This window comes from Cupressus sempervirens, chromosome 11 (assembly GCF_028749045.1).
Source record: "Cupressus sempervirens isolate cs-2001-9-10 chromosome 11, ASM2874904v1, whole genome shotgun sequence".
NCBI lineage: Eukaryota > Viridiplantae > Streptophyta > Pinopsida > Cupressales > Cupressaceae > Cupressus > Cupressus sempervirens.
Genome location: NC_143128.1, coordinates 852658768 through 852682877, shown reverse-complemented (window position 1 = coordinate 852682877; position 24110 = coordinate 852658768).

Genomic DNA, 24110 nt, shown 5'->3' with positions numbered 1-24110 from the left:
TGAAAAAAATAAGACCAGGGCATTTCATAATACTCATCAAATTTTATTGCACTAGACTTCTAGAGTATTGCCTTAGTATAATAGGAAACAAATTAATAATGCCATGATAAGCCTGATTTACAAACATAATTTTCTTTCCTGTAATTCTTTTTGATTTCTCCACTATTACTAGTGAGAGGATTGATGTTTTCCATATTCACCATGGTAGTTACAAAGTCATTGAGGAAGGCTCTCTAACTAGTAAAATAGGTTGTCACCAGAGAAATAGTATAGCCTCCATTAATTAAAGAATCCTCTAGTGCATATCCAACAATAATTTTTCAGACATATATTTGAAGCCTTTTGTCAAACAGTTCACATATCTAATCTTTGAATTGACATTCAACATGCTATGATGCATGTCCATACCATGTTCCAAAGCTCTAAATTTGGCTCATATAGGGAGGACACTGAAGAATTTATGGAATTAAAATTATACTTGCCAATTGCATCAACATTTTCTAAATTTTTATCAATTGTCTCTGTTCTGCATTGATTATGCAATTTTTTTTTTTTTTTTTTTTTCAAGTACCCTTTTTTCTTATGGGATTGTATCATGTTTGTTTTTACATGAAATATAAAGGATAGATGATAATGTAATAAAAATATTTAATTTTTTGAAAAACTGTAGTAGAGAAAAAGTGGATTATTTTTTGTTGTAGGATGGGTTGATGTAAATTGAATTTATTTGAAAATATATCATTATACATCTAAATGTTAATTTGTACTATTAGAATCTTATTTATATTCTACATTAAATGCCTTGTTCTCATACTTAGAGCTCATATTTTTAACATGGTCTCTAGGTGATATAATAGTAGTGGGTTAATAGGCTAAAGTTGCAATTAACATTTTGTGTTATCCATTTTCACTATTTTGGAAAGCCAAGAAAGTAAGCCTTCTAAAATAGTGAATTTTTCTATTTTGGAAGGCTTGCTTTCTTGTCTTTCCAAAATAGTGAAAATGGATCACATGAAATAGTAACCACAACTTTAGTGTGTTAACCCATTATTGTTTACTTTCTTCCCACCAAAAATGACACTTTCAAAATAGCTATTTGGAAGGCTTACTTTCTTGCCTTTCCAAAATAGAGAAATTTTCTATTTGGCATGGGTCATTTTTGGCAGCCCATAAAATCATGAAATAATTTTTTTTAATAATTCAACTAGTCGTCCCAATTATGATAGCTAGTATCAATGGATAACCATCACTTCTACAACATAGCTACCACAAATACGTTAGAATTGTAGCATTAGAGTCAAATTTTAATTATCGTAATTATGATGCACTACTATGACAATGGCAATTTTGTGAACATGAATGATTATCCCTCACTTCTACCAAATTACAACTATGTTTGTGGTCACAATTGTAGTAGATGCCCTTGCTATTGCAATTTGTGACAACAAAAGTCCGATGACAATCTGATGGGAGCGAATTCATGGTTCTATCACTAAGGAAATGTGTAGTCATTTCAATTGCAACAACCTTCCATCACAAAATGGGTCCAAATTTAGTAGTGGGAGGTTGTTGATACTATATTTTTTCCCTTGCGATGGAATGTATTTTTTTCACCCTGCATCTTGGTATGGGTTTTGATATGGAGTATTATTTTTCCTCTATCTTTTTAAGGTTATCATGTCATTGAATAATATTTGAAAAATAGGATCAGTAGCAAATGATGATGGTCTTGAAGTTTAGATATCTCTTTTCCATTTTGGAGCCATGATAAGTACATCATTTAATTCAATCACAAGAGATCAGTCACTAGGCATTGGTGATATTTTCAATTGAAAAGAGGGGGGTAAAAGCACAAACCTATGTCACCCTTTTGTAAAGGAAAAGCCTAACAAAAGTATAATTGTTCATCTTCAATGACATAAAACTTGTATTATTATTTAAAATTTGAAAATGAAGTAAACTAATGAAATGTGCAGAAATGGTTGAATTTTAAAATTATAATTTTTAATAATTATTTGGACAAAACTGTATGGAAATAAACTTATTTCCATTTGAACTTAGACTATGTTATAGATAACACATATAGCTAGAACAATCATAAATAAAAATTGGCTTTAGACCTATATTTTCTATTTTATAGTGATTCAAATTTCAACTCACCTAAAATCAATAGTTTTAATCTCCAACCACATTTTTCAAAACAAATCTACTCTAGCTAGAAAAAAAATTATATATTCTAAAAGAGGACTCTCTCCTCTAGAACGTCATATAATTTTATCTTATTTTTATATGATGTAATATTTTTTTTTTCTCAAAATTGTCATTTTTTCGAGTATTAAATTACATATTTGTAGAATTTTTTAATTACAATATCTTCTATTTGATTAAAATAATATAAAATCTATACGAAAATATTCTTGACTTTGAGCTTTATAAAATGGTGTTTATATTTTACTAAAAAGTATCTTAAAAAATAGCAAGAGTTATTGAAATGCAAATTTTCTAAAATAATTTTATTTCTTTAATAATTGGATATAAACTAGTATAAAACATGCATTTAATAGATATTTCCAATTGGAAAAGTGTGAGACCATATTGTTACTGTGAATAAGTATTTACTTATTACACTTTACTTAAGTTTACTTAGGTTAATGCATTATTTTATTTTTTCTTAGGTGAGACACTTAGGAGTCTACATACTCTTATAAGTTATCATGTTGACAACACTAGAGTAAGCAAATCTAATTCAACACATGGTTTCTACAACACTGGAGTTTGCATCATTAATTGAGTTGTCATGTAGACAACATAGTTATTAGCACTCCTAATTTAGCACATTGTGTCTACAACATAATTTTGTGTGCTACACCTTTGTACACTTATCCTCTCATCATCGCACTTACTCTTGTGCTTAATGGAGGACAACCCATATCTAGTGGACATGTGCCTAGTTGTATGGCTTATCATGTTGTTAACTTCTATGCATTCTAGAGGCCTTTATATACAAGCACTCCTAGTGTACTTTAATCCATATTTAATAAATAATATATTATCATTTTGATCATACTCTCTTTGGTCTACTATTGTGCTTGTGTTTGAGTTCCTTGGTCTTGGGTGAATTTTTTCCTAAGAGAAATTCTTACATGATATCAAAGCTTGGGGAGATTTTTTTCACATAGCCATTTGAGACTATTGTTGCTTCAGCAACTCGACCCAGATCTAAAGAATCTGCAAAAATTGGGAGTGTCTAGAGCCAAATCGAACCTTGCCATTGTATTTAGAATGTCAATTAAGTGAAAATCAGCTATAATTTCGCATATGCTGGGCCAAAGTCAATTTTGAGGAAAAAAAATTTTGCAAACCACCACCCGAAGGCCTAATTTTCAATTTGGGTATGGTCATTTAATTAATCTATTAATTTATTGTTTAGATCTAAATTTTAATTTCTCTACTTTTTCGTCAATATTTTTGTAGAACCAGGCACTGACACCCTAACCCTGTAAGGAATATTCCTAATTAATTGGTAGGCTTTAATATATATTTGGCAGCAACGTTCGGCACTAATTTTTTGGCACAAGCAAATTCAACCTACCTCAATATTCCAGCTGAGCTCACCAACCCACGACCAAGCCAATTACCTTGGCTTCTACAACATTTTGGTTATAAATCCATACAAGTTATAACCCCCCACAAATGTGGGCAAAAGGCTTTGTAGCCTATACTTACCTTTTGGCTTCATGATATTCCCTCAGTGATAGGAACAAGTTTCTCGATGGTAGTTATAATCTTTTTTAGTGTGGCAAGCAAGAAACCAAGACATGCGGCATCATTGCTAGCCACACAGGTGTCCACTCATCTATGACATGTAGAATATGGCCCAGATAGACATGTGTTATAATGCTCACCCACATGGACTTAGCAGAATCTACCTACATAGCACTGACATGTCAACAACCCCATGGATATCTTGTCAACATAGCTATACCACTAGCTCGGTAGCCATACTATGACTTGTCAATTTTGTCCATACATTCTATATGCTGATGTCATCATTTGTATAGGAAAAATCACATTGACATCATTTGAGGACCCTTTTTGCTGACATTATCAAGTTCATGAGCCTAAATTTGATGACTATCTAACCCTCATCTAGGGGAAAAATAGAACTACTATGACAACTATATGACCATCAAATTTAACCCCATCTTTTGTTGATCTAAGCCCTCTCCAAATTGTTTTTTGATATTGTAGTCCAACTTTGGGAGGTCATATCTCAATCATCCAGACTCCAAATTAGGTGGAATTTTTTTGATTTTGGGTAGAATTTCCTAAAAATTTTAGTGGTGTAGCTCTTGTCTAGTTTTGGTGCATGGATTTATCAAAAATTGTGACTTTTGGCAACTGTACCTATCCAATTCTCCATTTTACAACTTTAATTGCTCTGTACAGGCACATCTAGACTCGAAATTAGGTTGCCTTTCTTTTTAAAGTGCGTTATTTTTTGTCTAATTTTTAGATCTGCAATAAGATTATAGGGTTGTGTGGACAAAAGTGTCACTTTTAGAAGTAGGACCTTTCTTTGCCTTGTATTGCTTCAAAATTGTTGTACATCATAAATTTCCAAATTTGTACTCTATAAAAAGTTTGTAAAAAGGAAAAATTAGAAATTCACTAATGCCAAAATTGGGAAGTGGCCATTGTAAACACACTACATATAAAGTGCCAAAAGCATCTTTTTTTGGAGGGTTTCTTGATTGAGTGAAAGGGGGGGTGTTCTTGGTTTTGTGTTCCTCTTTTTCTATTATTTTTTCTTTCATTTTCTGCATTATGGGAAATTTTAAGTTTCCAAAATTAACTCTACATAACTAGGTTACATAGTCCATTAAAATGTGGTGTCACTTAATGCATAAAGGAGTTTCTTAATATGTAGATGGCACCCTTCCTAAACAAACAGGTGATCAATTATTTGCCAGTGAAATCACTAATTTTCAAATAATGGATATGAAAGGCTGAGGTGATATTTGTTTGGGGGTTGAAGACAAGATCATATATCAGATTCAGAAGTCTCATACATCAAAGGAAGCTTGGGATGCCCTCCAAAACCTATATGGTAAAGTGTCTACGGATGATGTTTTGAAAATTGAAGATGACCTTGTCTCCTTAGATCTAAAGGCATTTGATTCCATATAGGATTTTATCATAAAGGTGAATGAATTAAGAACGAAACTAGATAAGCTATCTCATACATAATAAGCTACCATATGAGTACTCCAAAATTTTTTCTACTTATAACACCTCAAAGACTACATTAAGGTCTACCTATTAGAAAGTCTCTTTTGATCATTATGTTGAACTGTTGCATAAAGAAGAAAAGAAGTTAAAATCAATGGGGATTCTTGATTCACCAAAGTCTAAGGAATTGGTAGCAAATGATGAGGATTCTCAAAATTCAGCTAGTCAATCTTCAAATAAAGGAAATGGAAAGAATAAGAAATGGAAGAATAAAAAAAAAAGATGCATAAAAGACAACACAATCATCAAATCAACAAGGCAAGTCTTTCTCGAATTCAAATAAGAAGGGAGACAATAATAAGGACAAGAAAAATGGTGCTTATTGCAAGAAATTGTGTCATTAAGAACATGAGTATTATCATAAAAAGATTGATGAGTTAATGACCATTATGAAAAAACATAATGTTCCACTACCTAATGCTTAGAAGGAGAAAAGATCTTCTTAAGATTCAAGGTCAAATGACAAGTACTCATGGAAAATTTAAGTTCTTCAAAGGAATGGATTCTTGACTCAGGTGCCTCATTTCATATGGGTTCTTCAAAAGGAGATTTTTCTTCATTGAAGCAGTCAAAGGCACTGCACATCTTTGTGGGAGATGATATAAAAATGGAAGTTGAAGAAAAGAAAATGTGGATATCTAAAATGGAGAGTTCAAAGATGTTCTCTATGCTCCAAACCTAAGTTCTAATCTCTTTTCAATATACCAAATCACTCACCTTGGAGATGGTCATAAAGTTAAGTTCATTCCTAACTCAATAAAGGTGCATAGTCTAAAAGATGATTCATTGGTTGCAGTGGAGAAATTTAATCATGACACAAGGTTGTATTCTTTCTCCCACCTTGTGCCCAACTCTACTTCACAAGCCTTATTGACTCAATCAAATTCACAAATCAAATTATAGCATGAGTGGTATGGGCATCTTGCCTTCCACTATTTTCAGCAACTTTGCTCAAACAAAATGGTCAAAGGTCTACCTCCAATGAAATTTTCCCATGATGAATGTTCAACATGTTTAGTGGATATGAATCTAGAGGAGAATTTACATAAAGGGAAGTCTTTAAGAGCACTAGTTTTTCTTCAATTGTTCACATGGTACTAGTAGGTCCTTTTGTAAGTGACATTAGTCAGCTAGGGTTGCTACATTATTACTTTCATTGATGACTTTTCATGGTATACTTGGGTCTACTTTCTTCATCACAAGAATGAAATGTTGGATAAATTTCTAGCCTTCAAGACTCATGTTGAATAGAAATTGAGGAAATCCATTAAAGTTCTAAGGATGGACAATGAAAGTAGATATGTGAACAAAAGACTTAAAGACTTTTGCAAACTTAAGGGTATTGTTCTTCAGAATCCATTAGCATTCAGTCCACACAAGAAATATGTTGTAGCATTGAGAATTTGAACTCTTGAGGCATGGTACGGAAGAAAACTAGTTGTGACACACTTCAAAGTCTTTAGTTGTCTAGCATGGGCAAACATATCTTCTAGGGGATGCAAGGCGCCACCATCTAGGCCTTGTATTTTCATAGGATATAAAGATGGTGTTAAGGCATACTTACTTGTGGATCCTAAGACATGTGAGATCTTTGTTGAGAAGGATATACACTTTGAGGAAAATTCACCAAGTTATCCTCTAATCCTCTCTACACTTTATACATAGTGAAAACTAATAGTCACACTAGCAATAGTACTTTAACAGATTCAGATATGTGCGACTCTATTGATAGTTGCAATGAGAGGTCACGACATCAGCATACTCCACATGCATATTGTTACACATTGTGGCCCCCACAAAATATTTAAATTTTAAATACTTGCTCGCACAACGGTCACTTCCCAATTTAACATTATTTTAAAGATCCCAAGAATATCAAAAAAAAATTAAATGATCCTACGAGCCCGCAAGTCCACATCGTTGGATCAATCATGATCAATGATTGGTGCTATCTCGCTATGGGAAGTTGCACGTTGTTTTACCATAGTAACATACCACCTTTTGGCCACATGTCAGGTGGGTCCTCCTTTTCCTTGTTATTTCTCTAGTGTCGAGTTTTGCTAAATCAACAGTGGGCAGTATGGTGCTATCAAAAAATCTATGTTCCTTTCCATTAGTGACATAGCACCCATATAGAAAATGATACTACGGGGACATCAAAAGGAAGGTGGGTCCTAAGCATGCCCTGTCAGATATTAGTGATGAAATTTGGCACACATGGTGGGACCTCGAGTAATGTGGAAGGATGATTGTGATTGAAACAAGGTTTTGATTCATCACCAGCTATGTAGATCTTTTGCTGTCAGCAGTGCCCCTTTCAAATGCATGAAGATTTTCTCACCCTAGGATCATTCTAGATCAATAGTGGGCACTATCTCGCTATAGAAACTTGTAAGGAGATTACCCATAGCAACATAGGACCTCGACGAAACATAGCAGAGTGGGGTTGAGTGTTATGAAATAGGCAGGGATGGTACTAGTTTGTGCCAAGTTAGATGCCAGGTGTACTGAGTTGGTTCGTGGGCCTAGAAGTTTTAAGGGCAAAATGTATTAATACAGCAAGTCTTCACGATCGTCAGATCAGGAAAATTGATGGTTGGGGCTATCTCACTATGGAAAGCTATGAGGATATTATCCATAGTGACATAGCACCATTGTGCCATGTGGATTAGTGGGGCCAGGTCTCACCAAGATGAGGATACCAAGTTGTGCCAGTGGTCGTCAAGTGTTTCATGGGCCCAAAAGTTTTAAGGAGATAGCGCAGTAATATGGAGAGTCTTCATGATCGTCAGATCAGTCTAAATCCATGGTGGGAACTATCTTGCTATGGGAAATTGCTCAAATAATAAGCATAGAAACATAGAACCTTGGTGACGCATGTCCCAATGGGCCTGGTGGAGGCAATAATAGTTAGTGGCCAACAGTTAATCTAACCGTCACAGTTGGAGTTTGAGGGTTGGTGCAGTTAGTAATGAAAAGAGATGGTCAACCATGTTGAACTCTTGCAAGGTGGCAAGATAAAAGGAGGTTATTAGCCCATGTAGCTCGTTTTGGATGTAGAGTTTAGTTGAATTGCTAACCCTGCTGATTCAGGTGCTCAAGAATGAAGAGAGTCAGGAATTTCTATGCAATTTGATCTTCATGATCAATTCCAACCACCCAAAGTGAATTTGAAGCATGCAGAGACACTCTACCAACCCGATCTAATCTATCTACTTGGTCAGAGCATAGTTATGGCACCGCCTCTATCTTCTCGAGGCTCTATTTTAGTTAACAATCAGATTTCATGGTACGTAAAGCTATACTTAGATCAAATTTCTTCAGATCCCCATGATTGTTCTTGGTAGAGCCTTGATGGCCGTGGTTGCAAGATAGTTTTAAATGGAAAATCTCAATTATGCCTGAACTATAAAGGCAATTTTTGTAAATTTTGTAGTGGTCAACCTTTCTCTATTTTCTCTATTACTGCTCTACAGATTCTTAGTGTAAATTCCCTGATGCCTCTGAACTATATGATTTTCTATCTTATCTCCTTCAGCCATTGGTATGAAAGTGCAAAAAATCTTTGCCTCTTATTGGTGTTTTCTAGAGATCTATGATCTAAATGATTGTATCTCTTTGGCCTATGAATGATAATATAAGCGAATCTCTCTTTCCTTGTGTCATTCATCTTGGTCTTCTTATCTGCATGTGAGTATTAGATTAAAGCAAGTCTGAATGTGTATATCCTTAGTTTCATTCTAGATCAAAAGTGCATATATGGGCAAAGATTGGTCTGAATACTCTATTTTGGTGCATCACCTCTTTAGATTAGATTAGGTAGATTTTCTTTCATGCTCTCCTTTTGTCTTTTCCTCTTCAAGAGTAGTTAGATGTACCCTGATAGTAAGAGGAAGCTGACCTTCTTCGAAGACTCAACCTCATAGTTCAAGTCCCAGAGCTTGGAGGTTGTTTCCATGTTTCACTAGGTTGTCCAAATGCATAGGCTTTGGACAAGGGTGAAAACCATAGTGACAACAGCTTTTGGCACACTTGGTGGGACCCACCTTCCTTTTGAAAATTTCAATCCTACTGGTGTCAAAAGGGAAGATTTCAAGATCAATACCGAGGAGATAGTACTGGCTTCGATGTTTAAGCCTTCAAGAGGCTCATTCTTCAAAGTACTTGGTGACTCTAAGCTTCAAATACATATTTGGTTCCAGACTAAAGTTATAGTAATTCATGCACAGAACTGAAACAAGGGCATCTTCTAGAGGTAAGTTTCAATATCAAGAACTTTCATTTTCAAACCCTAGAAGAAGGAAGATTAGAATATCTTTATCACCAGTTAGGAGTGCAATAGTAACAAATACACCTACAAGATCTATCTCTACTCTTCCTGTTGTTAGTGTATATGAGCAATGTTAGTATGCTAATAGAAACCAAATTTAAATAAAGCTTCTACAAACTAAAAAAAATTCATAAACTTCAAGATAGACTAAGATGAGCTCTCAAATGAAAATATGAGCCATTAATGGGCTCTCTCAATGAGAAGCTCTCTTGTTGAGTGGCTTTATCTAAATGGATACGATGTATGCTCAATATGCTTCCAAAGGCTTCAATGGATGATTGTGGATTTTTGGTGTGGATAGATGGCTTTAGTATGGATTTGGATCTCAAAATAGCATTATAACTTTACTTCATGGATTGTGTTAAAATGGCTTGGGAGAGGATTCCTTAAATAGGCAAAGGGCTTGAGGGATCAAGGGCTAGGATGCAAGGATGGGAAAAAGCTCATGGAGCGCTTAGATTGCATGAGAGGAGAGCACATGGATTGTGCTTTCTTACAACCAATCAGGGAGTGACACATGTCACAGGGTGAGAGGATGGAGGAAAGGGGAAGGATGAGTCAACAAAGGAGGCTCAAGGGATAAAATCTTCATAAAGACCCTCATAATGACTTGTAAGAGCAATAAAAAGGGCTTGTAAGAGTCATTTATGACCTAGTGGACTTCATAAAGTTTTATGGTTGAGATATTTTGAGGGTGATGAGAGAAATTTCGACTTGGACTTGATTAGGAAGGTTTTAAGCTTGTTTAGGCTTGTGCAAATGATTAGAGGATGGATTAGGATGGTTTAGGATTAGCTTAGGGATAGGTAAGTGGATGGCATTTAATGAGGGTGGGTGAAGGAGGAGATATTTGTTAATTTTGGCTTGGGTTAGTAATTCTTAACCCATGTTTAGGGAATGTGACAAAGTTAGGAGGGGATTAGGATTAGGTTTAAAGACATCTTCTAGAAGACTCTAGACTTTGGATGAGGATAAAGACTTTCTAGAATAGTCTAGAATTTCCTAGGATGAGGATGAAGACTTTCTAGAAGAGTCTAGAACTTCTTAGGATGAGGATAAATTAGATTTTTAAGAAATAAATAAAGTTTTATTTATTTCAAAGGTTTGGGTTGAGGAGTTATTTATTAAAACTTTTTTAATAAACATGAGTATTAATATTTAATCTTAATTAAATATTTTGAGTTGGGATTAGGGGTAGGAAATGATGGGATTAGCCTTTAATCAAATTTAAAGAAGGATTAGAAGATTTTGGAAGAGGTTATTGGTCATAAGGAAATTGGCCAAGTTTTGGGCAAAAAATAAATTTTTTATTTATTTTGGGATTTTTGGTCAATTTATTAATTAAATAATTAATAAATAAGGAAATAATGTTTAAATAAGATTTAAACATTTTTGGGAGGGATTCCTTAATTAAATATTTTTAATTAAGATAAAGGGATTTAATGGCATAAAAATAAATTAATTAATTAATTAATAAATGATGATGTCATCAGAACTTTTTCAGAAAATAAAAATATTTTATTTTCTAAAGGTTTTTAGGTGTCTACATTTTGCCCCTCTTTGATGTGATGCCGCAATTGGCATGGCATCAAAGATAAGAAAATAAGATGCCCAAGGCTAGAGCAGAAGAGGAGAGAATGGACTGTGAGATGCCCCCTCAAGAAGGCAGCGGGGAGAGAAAGAGAGGCACGATGGCTTCTTGAAAAATACAAGAATCTGGGATGAGCAAGGAGACTCAGATTGGCTTAAGAGAAGAGGTTTGGTTAGCTCAAACTCTCACTACGGGAGAATGATAAAGGGAGAAGTAGAGGCACAAGAGGAAGCAAGCTTAAGACTTTAGGGAAGGTGGAGGATGAAGGAGCAGAGCGCTATAAAAAGGAATCCAGGATAGGGAGATGGATGAGGGGATTATAAAGCTGATGCAATAGGATTTCAAAGAGTCAGATTGGCGAAAGATGGGTTTCGGAGATCCCTAGGACTAGGATTGTGGATCTCGGAAGATGAGGCTTGGTGGATTGATTTGGATTGGTGGATCCCTAAGACTAGGATTGTGGATCCCTAAAGCTAAAGATGATGATTGATTCAAAGAGATACTGATGCATAAGCTGGGGTAGGAGAAACGGATGTTGGATATGGATGGGGGATAATGGAGATGAAGGGATTCCATTGAAGCTTTTTGAGCAAGGGGATACTTCAAAGAGAAGTACCACCATGTAGTTGAGCAATAGATTTGCTATAGGACTGTTGGTTAATTGCCAAGGTTACCAAGAACATCAAGGCCTTTTCACCAATTGTCTAGAGGACTGACAAACTGACTCAAAACAAACATGCAAGGATTGCCCCAGTATCACACATGAATTCCAGAGGAAGCAGTGTGGAAACGACACTGGGTAACCCACAAGCAAAAAAGAAAACAAGCAAAAGATATGATCAAGACCTTACGCTCTGATTGCCCCATTCACAGTATACCATGATATGGAAGATCATGGCAACCTTGAGGAGGGAACAAGGAGATTGCTTGGAAAATATATTTCAAGATCCAATAGGGAAGAGTCCAAATCAAAAGAAAGCAAAAATCCAAAAGAGAACCGTTTGCCAACGAGATGGGTAGGATGAGGTACTAACGAACCAAGATCAGACATGAGGAAAGCTATATCCTGCAAGGACCTATCAGAGAGCACCTAACCTGGTGGATTTGGATGAGTGATGCGTCTGCCAAGCTGAACTAAGAAAGATAACACTTTGGTGATAGGAAATCTAGCTAAAGGATGCATTGGAATAGCTAACCAAGATGTGCGATGGGTGCAAGATGCTGATCAAGCACGAACTGACACGAACGCTGGATAGATGCAATGGTACTAAGCTAAAGAGGATGTACAAGATGATAGACCAAGATATTTACAAGTGAGCTAATCAAGATATGGTACAAGCTAACGGACCAAGATAGTTACAAGCAGGCAAAAGCTCAAGATGATAGGATAGCGGGATGGTTCGATGTTTTGCAAGATGTGAAAGCTAAGGGTGGGGTGATAGTGAAAGATATGGATTTGGCAGGATGCATCCAATGATGATGAAAGATTTTGTGACCAAGGATAGCTAGAGGAGCAGGATGAGATGGCTCGATAGGATGGTAGATAGCTAGGATTATGATGGATATAAAGAGATGACATTGGGTTTGCATGAGGATAGCCTAGAGCTAGATACCAATGACAAGGGAGGATAGACAAGACAAGATCTCCAATGAATATAGTGCCCCCAATCAGAAGATAACATGCGGAAGGAGGTCTTATGATGGATGTGATAGGATTGAAGCTAGGATGGAAAAAGCTAAAAGGGCTAGGGAGATGGATGATAGCTGAGATGATTGGCTGAAGCTGCATAAGATTAGTGGATGGTGTGAGATGGAAGCTGGAGGATGGAGGATAGGTGGATAGATTGGAAGATGGAGTTGGATGTCAAGAGATGACCAAAAGCATGAGGGTGATAGGCTAAGCTGGGGATGACAGGATTATGCATGATGCTTGTTTGCCAAATTTTCATCATGGTACTTGTCCAAGGCGCTTGAATTGCCAAGTTTTCACCAGTGGACGCTTTATTTTTCTTTTCTTTTTTGACTTTTTGACTTTGGACTTAGCTGGAATGATTTTGGCTTTCTTCAGCTATTTTGGCTTTTTTGGGATTAGATGGGATTGATGGTAGGAGATGAAGGGATGAAAATGCTGGAAAGGAGCATGAGATGGGGATGCTTGCAAGAGCGACATTGGCACATGTTGGAACGGGTGTGAAAAGAGCATATGGGGGATAGATGGTAGATGCGGGCGTGATGGAGGATTTGTGGAAGCGTGCTTGGGGATATAGGCACCCAAGATGGAGTTAGGAGATGGGGGACATGAGTCACTAGATGGGGGATTAGCAATGGTGGATGCCATTATGCATTGGGTTTCAACTTTTTTCTTGGGGATCCACATGGTTTTGGATTTTCTTTTCATAGGCTTTTGCATTGTTTTGCACTCTTTGATTGGATTTTTCCTTTTTGGAGTATGTCTTTTAGAATAGACATATGATTTCCTAGGATGTGGATTTTTAGCTTTATGCATTTTGAAGTTGGCATTCACATTGTTGTGGTAAGCTTTGGGAAGATGGTTAGGAGAAGCTTTGTGAGATGGAGAGGATATGAAAGAGCATGTAGGGGGATGATGATGGATGATGTGCCCTGATATGTGCCTTTGTTGATCTTGCATAGGAATGGATGGAATAGGATTTTTATGATGGCTAATAGGAGGATGGAGGATGGTAGATTTTGGGACATAGGGACCCAAAATGGATTTAGCGGATGAAGGGGGGATATGGTAGGTTGTTTTGGGTTGCAAAGATGGTGGAGTGGGGATGACATAAGATTTCTTGAAGGAGTGATTGGAGGCTGGCATGGTGGGCTTGGAGATAGGCTTGGTTTGGGGGTGTGGTGTACCAACACCTTTAGATGGTGAGCCTTTGGATACATATCCAAGACCATGAAGTCCTAGATTTTTTTGTGCAATAATAGGCTCTCTGATTCCTTGATCTTGTGGTCCTAAACCTTGACCTTGATAATGCCATCAATTGAGCATTTGAACAAGCTGAGGAAAATTTTTGCTTGCCAAAAATGGTAGAAGTGATTTATTAGGTGTATTGCAATGGGGAGATATTGTTCTTAATTCTTCTGCTGAGAGAGGGCCACCATGGATGAATGTAAGTGAACCAAGAGGGTAGATTATAGATGGTGGAATAGCTTGGATAGGTGGTAAGATGGAAGCATGGAGCAGGGGAGATGGAAGGATAGGATCTTGATGTAGCTGGTGGGATGACAAGATATCTTGTAGTGGAGGAGATATGGCTTGAAGTTTTGGAGATGGAGGAGATGGTGACTGCACTATGGATGGAAGACATGGTACAATGATATCTTCATTTATGCTTTGGGGGATGTCAACATGTTTTTGGGCAGGATCTTGATAGGATTGGTTTGGAGTGGATGGTGCGATAGGAGGTGAAGGGATGGATTCTTCAAAGGCAGCGGATGGATAGATGGAAGATTCCGTAGTGGAGATGGGTGAGTAGAAGATGGATGCATAAGGGTCATTACAAGAGATTTGGGAAATCCTTGGAGGTGATGTGGATAGGATTTGGAGGGATTTGATAGGTGGTGGGATTTTGATGCTTGCGGGAAGTGGAAGGATTTTAAGCAATTTGATGGATGGTATGGGGATGATAGCTATGGGAGATGGAGGTGATATTATAGATGGGGAAGCTTCATCACTGACTACTTCACATGGTTGGATTAGATGACATGGCTTATCGACTGTTGGAGGTGACTTTTCTTGTATTTCCTCTAGGAGATTCCTTGGATACTCATGTGTCGAAGGTGGAGGTGGATTGACAGGAATAGCTAGTGTGATGGGGGTGGAAGATTGGAAGCTTGGTTGATGGGGTGATGGAGGGGAAGTTGGGATATCAGATGGCATGACTAGATAGTTTGGAATAACTCTTGGATTTTGGGGGATGCTTGGGGGAATGTTTCTAAGGCTTTCAATATACCCGTCATAGTCAACAAGATTTTCATCATCATTGGAATAGGAGGTGGCGGGAGCAAGAACAATGCAACCAAACACATCATGATAGGATTGGTACTTCATTCTTTGATGATGAGTTTGATGGGGATGGGGTCTTGCATATGGATGAACACGGAAGCTCATGGTTGGATTTGTATTAAGCACAGATTTTGGATTGGCTGATGAAAGATTTCCTAGGGAGAGTCAAAGCTATATGACAGACCTAAGGAGGATTGGTTGGAGATTTTTGGCTTTCTTGTGGGTGGAAGAATTCAAGGGTATGCTGTCAAAAAGTGAGATTTTTGCTTTTCTATGCATTGGATTTGGTGGTGGCTATGTCAAATTGAGGATAGACTAATGATCTTATGGGCATGACACAAGATTGACCACTTGTGGATCCCAACCTTTAGCTCAAGGTGATGAGGGATACAAGTGACAAAGCTGGATTACTCTAGACAATGCTCTGTCAGAGGGATAACCTTGGTGAGATTGGTTGATTGGTAGGATTGATTGGATAGAAAACTCTGGCAGAGTAACAACAACTCTTTAAAGGCTTGGGTGATTTTGGATTAGGTTGCTAGCTAGTTGGGGGGATTATTTGGATGGACTTTAGATTTGGGATTGTTCTAAGGCAAAGAACTAGATAGATTCAGTTGCATCAAGGGAGCTTGGATGATTTTTTGATAAGGTAGTGACTACGCTAAGTATGCCTTGAGCTGGGAGATTTTTTCTTTTCTGGGATTTCGACCAAAATTGGCAAACATTCATTCAAAAGCTATGAACAAACAAGCAAACAAAAGTTTTGAGCAAGCACGTCAAACTCACCAACATCTTAGGAAGCTTTCTACAAGGATGAAATTTGGTTTCGCTAGGGAGTCCTCGATATACACAAGGTACATGAGGCCCAAATCTGTAGATGAAACCAAAAAGATGTCACACAGCTGAGAGGAGCGGTAACCCACTTCTCCTCTTTCACTTCTCAAGGGTATAAAGTTCCTTGAGGCTTAGCCCGAGTGACAAAATTTTGATCCCAAGAGAGGTGTCTTTGGATTCACCTCCCGATCTTTATACTCCACCGGAACGCTGGAGTTGAGGTCGTCCCAAGGGGTGATGAAATCCCCAAGCAGGCCTCCTAAAAAGCTAAGACAAGATTTTGGATCCTAATCTTATGCACCCAAGATGGCCTCGAAAGACGACAAGGGGAGAGAAGACTTGGATGATCTTGGGCTAAAAAACACGCTTGTTCTTTTACCAACTGACGCTTAAGTTTTCTGATCTAGACTTTGCAAGCACTCATGTTTAAGATACAATGTTTATTCCAACTTTGAAGCGTCAAAAAAAATAAAATTGATCGAAGAATGCGAACAAGAAGAAGAGTTGGGGTCAACAAGAAGGTAAACCCATGTGCCTGGAGGCCCTCCATGTCAAGTATCGATTGATTTTTCTTTAAGGCATTCAAGATTAATTGTGAGTTTATTTTAAGCCCAAAACAAAGGTGTGTGAGATTCAATTTCAAGCGCGCACCTGGAGGTCCTCCGCGTCAAGATTTGTCCAATTTTTATACCCAAATGAAGTGTCAGTAAGATTAATGCGCATTCAAGGAATTTTCTAACTTAGAAAAACCACTAAAGACCCAAGTGAGTGGAGTTTGATCTTTGTGGAGCACTTAACACCCTCTTAGGTAGACCCATCCCCATAGATGGCACTGAGATTGCAACCAATGGTTAAATTGATGGGTGATTAAAGAGGGTGAGTCCAACAACAAAATCACTCAAAGCATTTTTATTTGTTTTTATAACTTAAAAGATTACAAAAATGTAGATTCTTTTTATGCTCCAAAAGATGATTATTTGATCTATGGCATTCAAGATTGGATTTGTTGTTTTAATCATGCATTCATAAAAATAAAAAAAATTGATTTTAATCCATGACACTCAAGAGTGATTTTAGCAACATGCATTCAAAGACAAGTGATTAAACATTCAAGTTTTTTCCTTTGAGCATTCAAGATTGAGATTTTGTGTGTTGTTTTAAGAACTTTGAAGTGCTTTGTTTTAACCTTAGATCATTCAAGATTTTTTTTGGACTCAAAAGTGAAAATGACTCTTTGGTCTTTGCTTTTCATTCAAGATTTTGTGTTCTAGTTTGCATGTTTTAAGCCCAAAAATGATATTCCTAGATTGTTTTGATGCATGAAAAACCTAAGAAACATTCAAGATTTTGCAACAAGACATTTGTTTGGAACAAATAACAAAGCTTTTTAGGACAATTTTGGCAACCATTTAGGACTCTTAGTTTTCATAAGATTTTTAAAAGAACTTTAACATATTTGCAAATGAGGTTCATTTTATCCTTGATTGATGCTTTGAGTTTGATTTAGATTTTAGTGTGCACTTAGTGTTGATTTTGAACCTTTTGAAATGGAAACTTGAAGTTCTTTTTAAATTCCCAAAAATGAAGTGTTCCTAACTTTGTATGAATGCATCTAAAACCTTGATGTTGCAAAGATGCAAATGATTAGATTGGTTTAGTTTCACTTGTTAAAAGATTTTTTCTTTTTTGCAATTTTTTAATTTTTTAATGGATTTAAGTATGATTTGGGGGTTCATTTTAAGCACTAAAAAGAAGTGTCTATGATTTTGCTTCCTTAAAAAAAAAGTTTTTAAAAAAAATGGCTAAGATCTCCCACAAGAAGAAGAAGAAGAAGTAGATGGAATAAGAAGAATATAGACAAGAAGAGGAAGAAGAATTCCAAGTGCTTTGTCCACCTATAAGCTTGAAAACTCTGCAAATACTATGAGATAGACTATGAGTTCCTTTGTCTTCTTCATGCTCATGTGGACCTACAAAACCAATTTATACAATCCTACCAATCACAAAAACAAGCAAAATTAGCCAAAATCAGCAAATGACATACAAAACTTAACTAAAAAAGCTAATGAAGATGACCCATGTGGGGTCCCACCAGGCATGCCAAAATGTATATGAACAATGTTAGTATGCTAATAGAAACCAAATTTAAATAAAGCTTCTACAAACTAAACAAAATTCATAAACTTCAAGATAGACGAAGATGAGCTCTCAATTGAAAATATGAGCCATTAATGGGCTCTCTCAATGAGAAGCTCTCTTGTTGAGTGGCTTTATCTAAATGGATAGGATGTATGCTCAATATGCTTCCAATGGCTTCAATGGATGATTGTGGATTTTTGGTGTGGATAGATGGCTTTAGTATGGATTTGGCTCTCAAAATAGCATTATAACTTTACTTCATGGATTGTGTTAAAATGGCTTGGGAGAGGATTCCTTAAATAGGTAAAGGGCTTGAGGGATCAAGGGCTAGGATGCAAGGATGTGAAAAAGCTCATGGAGGGCATAGATTGCATGAGAGGAGAGCACATGGATTGTGCTTCCTTACAACCAATCAGAGAGTGACACATGTCATAGGGTGAGAGGATGGAGGAAAGGGGAAGGATGAGTCAACAAAGGAGGCTCAAGGGATAAAATCTTCATAAAGACCCTCATAATGACTTGTAAGAGCAATAAAAGGGCTTGTAAGAGTCATTTTTGACCTAGTGGACTTCATAAAGTTTTATGGTTGAGATATTTTGAGGGTGATGAGAGAAATTTCGACTTGGACTTGATTAAGAAGGTTTTAAGCTTGTTTAGGCTTGTGCAAATGATTAGAGGATGGATTAGGATGGTTTAGGATTAGCTTAGGGATAGGCAAGTGGATGGCATTTAATGAGGGTGGGTGAAGGAGGAGATATTTGTTGACTTTGGCTTGGGTTAGTAAGTTTTAACCCATGTTTAGAGAATGTGACAAGGTTAGGAGGGGATTAGCATTAGGTTTAAAGACATCTTCTAGAAGAGTCTAGACTTTGGATGAGGATAAAGACTTTCTAGAATAGTCTAGAATTTCCTAGGATGAGGATGAAGACTTTCTAGAAGAGTCTAGAACTTCTTAGGATGAGGATAAATTAGATTTTTAAGAAATAAATAAAGTTTTATTTATTTCAAGGGTTTGGGTTGAGGAGATATTTATTAAAACTTTTTTAATAAACATGAGGATTAATATTTAATCTTAATTAAATATTTTGAGTTGGGATTAGGGGTAGGAAATGATGGGATTAGCCTTTAATCGAATTTAAAGAAGGATTAGAAGATTTTGGAAGAGGTTATTGGTCATAAGGAAATTGGCCAAGTTTTGGGCAAAAAATAAATATTTTATTTATTTTGGGATTTTTGGTCAATTTATTAATTAAATAATTAATAAATAAGGAAATAATGTTTAAATAAGATTTAAACATTTTTGGGAGGGATTCCTTAATTAAATATTTTTAATTAAGATAAAGGGATTTAATGGCATAAAAATAAATTAAGTAATTAAATAATTAATTAATTAATTAATTAATGATAATGTCATCAGGACTTTTTCAGAAAATAAAAATACTTTATTTTCTAAAGGTTTTTAGGTGTCTACAGTTAGATCTCAACCGAGACTGCCATCAAGACATATCAATAGATCACTTGTCTATATGGCATTTCCTAGAGCTCATACTTTTGCCACCTTTAATGGTGGAAGCCCCCTCTTATTAGCCCAAAGACATGACATACTAGTAGCTGCCCTCAAAAGGATACCAGACTTTACTGGTGAAACTTCTATCTCTCCCTCAAAACACATTCAAGAGATTGCAAATGTTTGCAATATCCATGGTATTACAGAGGATGATGTTGCAGTTAGGCTCCTAGCCTCATCCTTGAAAGGAAAAACACTACAATGGTATAGAGGTTTAGCTCATGGTTCTATAATAGATTGGGATGGATTAGGAGCAGGATTGTGCAAACATTTTGAGGATAAAAGTGACTTTTTGTCACTTTTCAAGCAGTTGACTACAACAAAAAGAACCCCCCATTAATGTATGACTTATTTTAATTATAGATTTCAAAAGAAATGGGATAGAATACCTACTTTAGTGAAGCCTACCCATGGTAATGCCTTCTTGCATTACCTTAGAGCTTTTAATAGTGATATTGCCACTACAATCCAAACTATGGGAGGAGATACCTCGCCTAATGCTTATGACATAGTAATAAAATCAAAGAACATCCTAATAAAAGGAGGTAAGATAGCTCCAAGGCCTCTTATGTCCTTCTTTCCTGATGTTCCAAATCATCAACCAGCAGTGGCTCCCCTTCCCACAACTTCTGCATCACAATCCCTTGTCCCGGTTCCTCAAGCTTCCACATCTTCAAATGGGATAGATGAAATCAAAGAGATGATGCAATCTCTAATGCAGAACATGGATAAAAGAGAAAAGAACCTAGAGAAAAGATTGCAAGATTATGGAAGAAACTGGAGGATAACTCCTCTATGATGTAGAAAGTAAGCAACAAGGTGGTGACTTTAGAAAGACAGCAAGCTCAAGGTAGTAAGCCTCATCAATTGCAATATCAAACTCCAAGTAGTGGTAGCCCTCCAAATCCTAATCATTGGAACAATTATTTTGATTAGAGTATGCAGGGTGGCCATGCTTCAACCTCAAATGTAAACTAAAGTAGGGCCATAGTCCCTCAAAACAATATGGCTCAAGATCAAGATTTTTGTCCCTCCTGTAACTACTCCTATGCCTATTGTATGTGTTAGAAGGCTGAATCTTTTATGGCCTTGATAGTCCAAGAACTTGCAGAAAAAAAATCATACAAGGAGGACCAATTTAAAGATGCCTCGGATATGCAAAGATAGGGTGATTGCTCTTTTATGAATCATCAGATGGAGGAGCACTGTAATGTAAACCAAGATTCCATTTCTCGTAACACTAGAAGCAAAAGAAGAGCTATGGAAGATGTTATCCCTCCTCCCAATCAGGCCTAAACTTTAAGTGGAATACCTCATGAGCAAGCAGCAAATAATCAATCAAGTACCTTTCAGTAGAAGAGGAAAAATCATGGCAGAAAGGATGCAAGTGATCCTTAGGTTATTCCATCTCAACCTCATACAATTGTAGCTCCCAAGGGTTCTACCAAAACACCCACTATGCCATTTAGTGTGGTAGAGAAAATGAAGAAGACAAATGTGAATATCTCCATGTGGGATGCTATTGCTACTATACCCATGCAAAAGAGGTTGATGTAGCAAGAATTGGAAAGAATTGAACCAAAGGATCAGACACTTAGCATGGAAAGTGCCACAAGCCTAGTACAACCATCAAGGGAGGTGGAAACAAGTAAAAACATTAGACCTCCTCTATTCTATGTTTCTCTAATTATAGGGGGCAAAGTAGTCCATAATTGCACGATTGATTCAGGGGCTAGTAGTTCAGTGATGCCTAGGTGTGTTGCTAATGTTTTGGGAATGAAATATAAGCCCATTGTTAGGGATGTATTACAGTTAAAGGATGGTAGTACTGTCAAGACTATAGGGATCCTTAGGAATGTGGAGATGGCCTTACATGCATGCCCTAGTTGTACTGTAACCCAAGATATCTTTGTTGCTAAGGTCAAGCCATATTTTGCCATCTGTCTGTCAAGATAATTTACTACCCAAATAGGTTGTTTCATATCTTTTGATTGGTCATATATGTCTTTTAAAATGAGATATGGAGCCAATGCTTCAATTAGAGCAGAGCCTCAATCCCTCCATCATACTAAATCTTACACCCCTAATTCCATCAACATGAATTGCCCTATTCTAGAGATGGATGAGAATGACATAGTGAATGAGCCCACCACTTCCCTAGCAGAGATACCTGATTTTTTCTTGGATGAGTGGGCTAATGCATATCAATTTGATCTTATGCTAGAAACCCTTGAGACAGGTCTCAGTACATATTGTATATTGGAGAAAGATGCTCTAGTTCCCAATCTTGTGGGTACTAAAGAAGATATGAGTGGGATATGGAGTATGAACTTTGATGGATCAAGGAATAAAAATGGATCAGGGGTTGGTATGATGTTGATTTCTCCTGCACAAGTAAGGTAGTGCTTCTCCTTTAGGCTCCAATTCAATTGCACTAATAATGTAGCTAAGTATGAATCCTTGATTCAAGGTCTCCTACTCGCTCAAAAAAGAGGAATCCAAGCCCTAAGGGTGTATGGAGATAGTGAGTTGGTGATTAACCAAGTGAGAAATTAGAATACCACCAAGAATGGTTTGCTCAAGTCTTATAAAAATAGGGTATGGGATTTTCTTGAAGGTTTTAATGCATTTAATATTCAAAGCATCCCTAGAAAAGAAAGCAGGCATGCCAATAGACTTGCAGTAGTAGGTGCATCTTATGATGTGCTAGGGAATCTTGAGGTGGAGAAGAAGCAACAAATTAGAGTGGTAGTAGGCCTGCCATCCCTGATAACAACATCCATTGGCAAGTGTTTGAATCTGATGAGAAAAGTGTCAGCTTCTTGCAGAATGAAGTAGAGTTTTCAGGCAAGAACCAGTTGAGACTGCAAGATCTGTATGGTGATTGGATAATTGATCTCAGTTCTAACAAATTTCTTAAGGGTCTCATTACCTTAGAAAGTGTTTTCAACCCTGATGACCAAACAAGGGGTAGGGCCATGAACCTAGCTGCTGATGAAAGTGACTACACTCCAGTCATGGTTGTTGATGGAAAGTTCTTAAACGTGGGGAAGGTATGTTTTGAAATTGAACAAGAAAATTTTATTCATCTATGTCAAGAATTTAATGATGTATTTTCTTGGACATATGATGACTTAAAGGGCTTTGACCCAAGGTTGTTTCAACATACCATAGATCTAATTAATGATGTAAAACTAGTAAGACAAAAATAGAGGCTAGTGAATCCCAAGATTGAACCCCTAATGAGAGAAGAGCTATCCAAGTTGATTGAGGCCAATATAATTTTTCCCATCAAACACTCATCATGGGTAGCAAACCTTGCCCCTGTTAGGAAGAAGAATGGAGAAATTAGATTGTGTGTTGACTTTAGGGAACTTAATCAAGCTTCCCTTAAAGATCACCATCCTCTCCCTTCTATGGAGAAAATTTTTTCCAAGGTCAGTGGCTCAAAGAGATTCTCATTTCTTGATGGATTTTTTGGCTACAATCAAGTGCTGGTTAAAGAGTCTGATAGGTACAAGACTACATTTACCACTAAATGGGGTACCTATGTTTATTGTAAAATGCCATTTGGGCTAACCAATGTAGGTGCTACATTTCAAAGGGCAATGGAGATGGCCTTTAAAAGATTGATTGACAAGTTTGTCTTAGTTTACCTTGATGATATAACTGTGTATTCAAAGGATGTAGAATATCATTTTGATCATCTAAGACAGGTATTCCTAAGATGTAGAGAGTTTGGGGTTTCCCTTAACCCAAGCAAGTGTGTCTTTGCTACTAACTAAGGAAAATTATTAGGACATATATTATCTGAGGATGGCTTAACCATTGATCCAGAGAGGACAAAAGCAATACTTTCCCTCCCTCTTCTTAAACACAAGAAAGGGCTACAAACTTTCCTAGGTAGGATAAATTTTGTGAGAAGATTTATTCCAAACCTTGCTACCATGGTGAAACCTCTTACAGCTATGCTCAAGAAAAGTATGGTCTTTGCATGGACCAAGGAAGGGAAGGAAAATTTTCAAGAGATCAAGACAACCATAGCCTCGGCCCCTACTCTCATGAATCCAAATTTTGAGAAAGATTTCATCCTTTATACCCCAGGTGGTGAGTCAAGCATTTCTGCTATCTTGACTCAAAGAAATGATAAATGTGATGAGCAGCCCATAGCTTTCTTTAGTGAAGGGTTTAAATAAGATGAAGATAAATACAACTATGTAGAGAAGCAAGCCCTTGTAGTCATTAGAGCTTTAAAGAAATTTAGACACCTCCTATCTCATAATAAGATTCATTTGTTAGTACCCCACGCCAGTGTGAAGGATTT